This window comes from Hoplias malabaricus, chromosome X2 (assembly GCF_029633855.1).
Source record: "Hoplias malabaricus isolate fHopMal1 chromosome X2, fHopMal1.hap1, whole genome shotgun sequence".
Taxonomy (NCBI): domain Eukaryota; kingdom Metazoa; phylum Chordata; class Actinopteri; order Characiformes; family Erythrinidae; genus Hoplias; species Hoplias malabaricus.
Window position 1 is genome coordinate 19,407,969 of NC_089819.1, and position 8,932 is coordinate 19,416,900.

Sequence of the window (8,932 nt, forward strand, 5' to 3'; positions counted from 1 at the left end):
TTCCGCCCAGTGATTCCGGGTAGGCTCTGGACCCACCGCGACCCTGAACTGGATAAGGGTTACAGATAATTAATGAATGAATCATCAACCACTTGTGTCCTGTTCTCTTGCCAGAGATTTCCATTTTGCTTTATTTCTTTCTTTTTTTTTTTTTTAAATAATGAAAAAATTTAAAGTTTAAAAGTTAAATTGTCTGCCAATGAAATAACTTATTAAATATATAATTATATAATTTAAACAAACAAAACCCTCCAGAAATAGACCAAATAATCTTAGAATATTCTTATTCATAATACCATAATAAGAAATATAAAACATATTGACAAGATTTCAGAGCTGGTGTTACCCGTACCGCATGTATTGCGAGGCCTAACCGAATTCCTTTTGACTCTGCTTCTTTCTTCTCTCCGTTCTCATTTCTCTTTCTCTCTCTGTCCTCCCCCACCAGGTGCCAAGCAATTCAAGAGGGTTTTCCTGGTGAAACCTAGAAAGACTACACACATACATACACGCACACCAGAGCGGGCGGATCTGGAGGAGGCCGCATTTGTGCTGAAGGAACTTGTGAATGTGGTGGGTGAGGTAGAAATCTTGGTTTTTTGGTGGAAAACTTGCTGGAAAGTCGACTGACAACTGCTTTACAAAATCAGCCTGGCTTTCTAAGGCCTGAAACTGAAAGCTTTATTTCATTAGCTGCTTCACACAGTACGGGTCAGTGTCAAACGTGCACTCGGAGTCGCTGCGGGTTTGCGTTAGAAGTTCAGTAAGAATGATGTCAGCAGCGTAAAGGCCCGGAGCCATGCTGTAGCTGCTGGATCCATGGCCCGCTGACCTGAATGCCAGAGGAACAGGAGGAAATGCAATTCTCTATTGAGCATGAGGTGTTATCCCTGGTAAAGTGACACCCGTAGGTCCGGTTGCACTCTGCCCAGGCACATTAGCGGCTTTGATTAATTCATTAACTGATTTCATGTTTTCCTACTGACCCTGGCTGTAAAAGCTCAGAGCAGAAGCTGGATGTAGTAATGTCGCATTTATATGAAGAAATATAGCAACAGACGTCAGTGTTTGCGGGATTTAAGAGGGAACTGAAAGAACTACTATAATGATAGTTTCTGTTCTCTCATCATCTTTTAAAACACAGATTCGTTGAATTGGTGTTACAAACCTTTCTCAGAGCAGGCCGAATGCTTTCTATCATCATATTCATACGAATGAATGATCTAGGATCAATGATTTCCCTTTCCTCACATGTATGTGCTAGTCATAACTGAATGAGATCATGGACAGCAGCTTTGGGAGGGACACATCATCAGACAAAGCACAGAGAACATGCACACACACACACACACACCTGCGCCACACAAAGACGGAACTAAAGCACACCACTCAAAACTTCAAATAAATTCAGAATATTATCTGAATTATAATCATCACCAACAATGTGAATAACAACAACATTTGTGAATATATTTTTATTCATTGTTTCTTCCTGGTTAGGCACTGTATACTGTTATACTGTGAGGTGTTTCTTTAAATAAATAAATAAATAAATAAATAACACCCCCGCCCTTTTTAAGTGTACCTCTATCAGGTGGGATTCAGGCCTGATAAACTGAGGCTAGTAAACCCCGCCCCCTCCTCCTTCAGCTTTTCCACTAAACCCCACTATCTCTTCGCGCTCAAACACACAGGGAAAGAGAGAAGGGAAAAGAGTGAGAGACGTGTAGAGAGAGAGAGAGAGAGAGAGAGAGAGAGAGACGCGTGTCCGCGCACCGACTGTGGGAGAAGAGAAGTGGAGCAGAGCTCACGAGCTTTAACGGCAGCCTCGCGCCACGCTCTCACTCCCTCACTCACTCGCTCACTCACTCAGAGCTCGCGAGTCCGCGGAACACGAAGCTCAGCTTTCAAGCCTCCTGAAGAAGAAGAAGAAGAAGAGCAGCGCCACAACAAGACGAAGAAGTGTCCTCCGCAGCGCTTCAGAACGCGAGCACTTGTCCCTTCTGAAGGGCTTCATTTCTCTCGGTTTTCTTTTATTGTTTTGGTTCCCGAGCGTCTTTTTTTCAACGCCGTGGTGGATTTTAAAGTCCCACAGCACGTGAAGTCCACCACCCTGCGGCTCTCTGACGGTCAACTCCAGCGGACACTCACTCTCCTCGCAGGATGAAGTAAGTGTCGGACACTGACACCGGTGTTTGTGTTGTGTATTTTCAGTTTGTACGAAGCGCGTTCATGTGCCGCGTACAGCGCGCACGACTGTCAGGCAGGTGAAAGGTTTGCGCGCGGCCGCGCACTCTAACGGACCGAACTCAGAACGTTTGGATTCTCTCTAACGGACAATGTCCACGTTAAACACTGTCAGCAAAACGCAACCTTAAACTAAATTTTAATGTAACTCTCAAGCGGAAGGTCGCACACAATGAGGACACAAACCGAGTTGTAATTGAGTTGATTCAAAAGTGTACAGCACTTTTCACGAGAATGAATAATTTATTAGCAACATAGGAATATTCAAACTTAAAGAAAATGCTGCTTTAATGCCCTGTATTTCATTTATATGTACACACCTGAATCAAGTATCAAAGCGGAATATATTTTTGGAAGGGTAGACCGTGTAGAGAAGGACTTTTCTTTTGTTTGAGCGTATGTAGTTTTATTTTCCTCAATAAAAGTTGCTAGTGCGTTTCTCGGTTCAGCGTTTTCGCTTGAGGCTAATTTCAGTTATTTACCGCTGTGATCTATCAACTTCACACACTTCTCTCAGACACTTATCCTCATGGTTTTGTTGACTTTTTTCGTCCACATCGTTGACCTTGTCTGTCCTGCTGAACTCTGTTAATAGCTTTATTTGCTATAGAAGACTATAAATGTCGACAAAACCTTAGCGTTAGCCTCAACAAGTTCACGACTTTATTTACTGGGCTCTAATCTCACAGCTCTCACCTCAAAAAACTGTGAACCGCTGTGAAACCTTAGGTTTTTAAGAGTTCTGTGAACTTAATTTAGTCCGTTATTTTCTCCTACAGCTATTTTCACTCAGAAAAAAAAGTCTAACACCTTACAACTCAACAAACGAGCTCGGTATTTATTTCTGTGTTTTGTTCTTGTTAACGTATGGAAATGAGGTGATGAGAAATATTAACTGTGAGGAAAAATTGCAATTCCTAATTGGTATTACCTCTACTAGATAGGTCACTGAATCCTAAGAGCATTCTACACTTAATAAAGATGAGCTACTCTGTTTTATATGTATTTATTTTTGTTGTTAATTTATTTTTAAAGAGTGACTCCTTCCTGAGAATACAAAGCTTTATATTCAGTGTGAAAATGTTTGATGTCAGTCCTTGACTGAGGCATTAGAGACATTAGGGCTCTACTGAGCAATAAATCAATTTGTTGTTTTATTTGTTGTTGCTGTTATTAAAGGCAAGGATTATTTATGGATAAAATACAAGGCATTCTTTCCTCACTTGCAGTACTCTAATGTAGTAATTTTTGACTGTTTTAAAGGAATCAGAATTCTGTCTCAAATGTCAAATAGTTTTAATGCATGAGTGAACATCAGCAAACACTAAAACAAAGAACAAAATTTGGGTTACTTAAGGGTTAATACAAGCACTGGGTGTAATAAGAATAATTTCACTGAGTGTCTGACCGTTTTTATTTTTTTTTTTAGTGTTAGGGAAAAAGTATTTCTATGTGATTAATTGGAAAATTGGATAATATATTTTGTAATATTTAAAATGGGTTTGTGAACAGGATTTTTGAAAAAAAAAAAGTTTATATAAATGATATAAAGTGTGATATTGTGAGAATGCATTCAGGAGGTGCTCTTAATCTTTGGTCTACAGCTGGAGTACAATGTATAACAGAATGTAATTATGGTCCAATGACTTAATTTAATTACTTAATCAATTTTATTTCATTTGTATTTATTTATTTATTAGTTTTTTAACGGCTGGGAATCAGTTTAGCTCTCAGGGTCTGGCGAGTATTGCATTTCTGTCTGTCCACAAGATAAAAGTGACCTTAGACGCACGCTCTGTGTAACTTCTGTCACATGCTAAATGCAATCAATGAAGCTGTCCTCTGAGTTTGTGTGCATGCATAGATGTGTGTGTGTGTGTGTGTGTGTGCCTCACCTGTTGCTCTCTTGGGATTTAGTGTTTGGCTAATCTGCCCAGGAGGAAGGTGAACACACTCACATGTTAACATGAAGATACACTGAAGGGGTTCAGTTACACACACACATGCTCACACACACGCTGGCCCTCCTCAGACCTGTCGTCTCTGGGAAATCACAGGGGATTTGGCCTCTGCCGATTCACAAAACCAACAGTGACAACGCGGCCTTGCACTTACCCCAAAGAGCGGGATTAGCTCCACACGTGTCACTCTGATTGGCTAGAAGAGCTAAACCGATTGTCAGGGGCATGTAGTGGCACACTTAGTGTGTGCTCCCCCTCTCTAAAGACACTCACAAGCACTGATGATACTAATATGGCAAAAGAAAAAATCCCCTCATTGAGAATTATTATTATTAATGCATTTATTGTTAATAACAGTCATATTTAAATTTAAGCAAAATAAAAAATGCTGCACTAAACATTATTTTAGCCTCCGTTTGGTCATAGCTCTAACATTTCAGAACACAAAGTCCATTCTCAGGTGTCCAAAACCCGTCAGTGAAATGGATATTAATAGCGTCCACATTCTCTCTTTATCCTTAAGATCCCAGATGATCACTATCATAACTAAACTGTCTAATTGCCCATATTACTCTGCTTTTGAAATGTAGCTTAGGAGCAGTCCTGAATGTTTGTATGGGTTTTTGCAGGGTTTACACAGTTAAACATCGAAAATGTTTTCATTTGCAAATTGCAGACTGGCAAGATCTGCTGTTAGATAGCTAAGCACATTGCACTTTTCTAGCCCGCAGGTAAGGAAAACAGTCCGTTGTGCAGTTTCACGACTGCTTATTTATCTTTTGCACAAAAGCAGGCCCACTTGATTTGGAATATTTCGTGGCGATGTGAGCGAATGAACCGTCGCTCCAGTGTGTGCGCCTCTCCTCTGCTGTGTGATCTGTGCCTTCGAGGAAGGCGAGCGTTTATTTTTAAACACTCAAAACTCGAAAGGTCGTCTAATAAGTGTCGGAGTGTTCAGTGTCAGCAGGTGTTTAAGAAGAAAATAATTTTATTCTATTCAGTCTTTAGTGATTGTTACAGAGTAAGTGGCAGCTGCTTGTTTGGAAACAGTGCAGTTCATTTCTTGCAAACTGATGAAGTCTTAAGCGTTTTGTTTATTTCCTCGCATTTGTCTTACTGCTCTCTCCCTTGCTTCATTTATTAGGCTCCTAAAACTGAGTAATAAAGGCAAGAAACAGGCTTGAAATCAGTGCATTTTTGCCCTTGATTGGGGTGCGATGGATCCGTGTTGGGGGACTGTGCCCAGTGCCCTGGTTTTGCATAACGACTTTTGCCTGCATCTGTCTCTATCTAGTAATTAGCAGTGACGCCTGGCAACTTTTTCTCTCTGCGTTAAGTGGAAAAGAGTGTGCGTTTGTGTGTGTTTTTTTCCCTTCGCAAGACTGTTTGCGAGATCACAGAGGAATAGATCTGCCTTTGATGTTTAATTGTATTGTAAAACACATTTTAGAATATTTCTGCATAACGTTAGGAGGAGTGGAGGCCTGCTGTGTGCTGTGGGCTCAAGTAGAAACAGTGCGTCTGCCACGAGATCTGTGTGTATGCACTTGGGTGGGATCCTGCGAGGTGTCTTTTTATGAGTGTGTGTGTGTGTGTGTGTGTTTGCTGGGTGGGTGTATGGGGGAGTTAAGTATATTTTTGTGTTCATGTTTGTGTATGCGCAAACGGTGGAGAGCCGCGAAAGGCGGCCGATTCAACTTGAAAGAAGCCGTGTGATGGAGAAGGCGGTGAGAGTGTTTGTGTGTGTACACTACAGGCCAAAACTGTGGAAGCAGTTAAAAAACTATTTCTGTTATTTCCAAATTGAATCAGTTTCCCAACTCAACACTTTCAGCATTGTTTAACCAGAGAGATGTTGAGAACAGAAAGTTATAGAAAAAGTCGCTCAGCCAGTGAAGTGTTTATATTTTTTCTGGATTTTGATGTATATTTTTATGTCTATAACTTTTTAACAGCGTCCGTCAAGTCACGAGGGTCTGAATGGGAGGGAGGATATGGAAGATATGATTCTAGGTGTGATAATGAAGCACAGAAAATGCTGAAAGGCCAGATTTCAAACTGTGTATTTTAAATTTGAAAGCTTAAATTAAAATCTATCTATTAACTATACCTTTGAAAACGTTTTATCTTTAACATTTACATTTACAAAAAAGGGAACATCTCTGGGCAGAATTCACCAAAGTGCCCCGGCCAAATATGGGCTGTGAGGAAGTTTGATTCATCCAGTGGGAAGTTATCCCAACTCCACTGTTTCACCCGATAAACTCATCTGTGTAATGTATCAGCTTTTCAAAAACATATTTTCACATTTCAAATGGTCATTTCCAATTTTCGGCCTGGGCATGACGACCCATCTCTGTGTCAGAGCTCCAAATCTCATTGCTCTTGGGATCTTCAATCTCCACGGTGCTGTAGTGGGTTACAGTGGGTTACAGTGTCTGAAGGACCCTCCTGGTCCTCTCTAGGTAGAAATACTGTGCTGGGTGGTCTGCCAGGTATCTTTTTTCCCCTCAACCCACTATCTAGAACTCAACCCACGTCCAAGTGTCCTTTTCAGAGACTGCAGGCCTGTGTTAAAAACGGGCAGAGATAAGAGATAAGACAGTGAGAAACACTGCGACAAGAACGAGAAACATTTGTTTGTTTAAGCTCAGAAGCATTCGTCCCTACATGGAAAAGCCCCTGAGCTAGAATGACTGCTGTTTCTTCAGATGAAGAAGGCTTTCCTACAGGCATATGCATAATCTCTTCAAAATAAAAGTTCGTGTGGAGTGATGTTTTAGAAGAACCAGTTTTGGTTACTCATTTGACTTTATAGGGAATGGTTGGTGTAAATGATAAATGTGAGTTTAAATGCATTTTAAAGCTTAAAGACCTTCCACATCTTTTAAGCTTTCTACAGCCAGCGAAGGTTTTTTTGTTTAGTTTTTTTTTTTTCTAAAATCATGAGTCCCAGCCAAGAGCCATTTAGGAGCTATAATTTTTAAAGAGTATATGTGTTTAGTATCAGAGTGTGCATTTTGTAATTAAGTGCGCCAGGCTAGCATTCGGGGCCAGTGCGTGTTTGTTTGTTTTATTTTCAGTAGCCGCCCCTGCGAGAGGCTGCTAGTGAGAAGAGAGGGGAGGAAAAAAAAAAAAAACAACTCAGGAGCTTAAAAGCAGATAAAGTCCAGAGACTTTCAACTACTGTCCATGCACCAAATATAGCTTTGAAAAAAGCAGCCCGGAGTTTTACGCACATTTCAGCGAAGCAATTCCCCAACGCTTCACACAAACCCACTCAGCACTGACTGCCTGAGTCCTCTAGTGCAGGTTCCTGAGTGAGGAAAGCTGTGGCTACGTCCCATGACGAAGCAGTGGCCTTCCTCGGCACGACACGCACCGTGGCACAGAGCTGGACGCTGCCCAAAAAAAAAAAAAAGCAAAGAAAAAGAAAAAATAAAGAAAAAAATACATATAAGGCATGAAGGGAAGGAGTGGGGGATGCTGAAATATTTTCCAGCGAATGTAATTTATCATTGTCAGTGGGGGCAGCATAGCCCTGTCATTCTGTAACATCCTCTGATGGGAGCGGAGGGGTGGAGGGGGTGGAGGTCTGGTGGCTTGGGTGGGACAGAAGGCTCTCTGTGTCCCGGCCCAAAGCAGCATCCATCTGAAAAAGCCCGCTCTCAGACTAGCGCAGTGTTTGCGGGGGGATTTATTTTTAGTAGATCCTGTCTCCACAATAGGCTCGGAGGTGGAGGTCCTGTTTTTTTTTTCCCTGATAAAAGCCTATGACTTTTTTTTTTTGTATCACATACAGTACTGTGTCCTCACGCCTTGGTCCATGCTGTAAACACTACAGCAGCTCAAGTGGGACAAAAAAAATAATAATAAAGAGCTGGAGATGTTTTTTATGCAAAGCGAAAGGAGGAGGGATGAAGTTTGTTCCACTTGCACAGCAAAACCTGGAGTACCCCTCTCTTTAGCGTCTTTCCTGCTCTAATGCTCTGCCTTCAGCTCAAAAGGGGGTTATTAACTCTTTAAACTCCAGAATTAAATTCTTCAAATGCTATCATTAAGATGAAGCATATTTTCTAATAATATTAAGAAGTTACTGTACAATAAGTCTTAAATAATTAACTAAATGACCGCTCTGTGAGCCATATTCAGGCCATTTTTCTCTACTCCTAATGTCTCAATGAGATTATATACCAAAAGCAATCATTAAAATATAGTGTAACATTACAGCATTCCACCTCTCGTCGCTCCTTGGTTAGTAAATAGATTGTTACTGTGACTTTAAAACGGACGCCCCTAAACGAGCCCTCTTCTGATTGGCTGCCATGTATTGTGCCTCATTCAAAAAGCAGTGAAACACTCCTTATATTTTCGGTGTGAGTGGGTGGGGCTAAAGAGCTGAATAGGTGCGTGTTTGTAAATGTGCTGTGCTGGTGCTGTGACATCTTCCAAGCGATGACTTTAGAACTAGCTGTGTTTGCAGATTCGTTTCCATTTATAGACTGGGAATGGAGTCTTTTAAAAACTTTAACAACGTGGTGTGTAAACTTCGGATGCGGGCCTTTCAGGGTTTAATTAGGTGAAATGTTGGATCAGGTGCTTTAGCAGAGAGAGAATATGTGCAGGACAGTGGTAGTCCAAGACAGCTGCATTATCTGAGTTCAGGTGACTTTTACAGAGGATTTGGAGCCTTAGTATTTCTCTCCTGTCATTTGGTGTGTGTG

General features: G+C 41.2%; 1 protein-coding gene across 1 annotated transcript in view; it reads left to right on the forward strand.

Moving 5' to 3' along the window:
- The first annotated feature begins 1,739 nt into the window (after positions 1–1,739).
- The window catches only part of LOC136676678 (myocyte-specific enhancer factor 2C-like), a 73,406-nt gene continuing 66,213 nt past the window's right edge, over positions 1,740–8,932 (forward strand). Inside the window, exon 1 of the mRNA XM_066653835.1 lies at positions 1,740–2,168. The gene's annotated coding sequence lies outside the window, so the exon portion shown is untranslated. The remainder of the gene's footprint in view (positions 2,169–8,932) is intronic.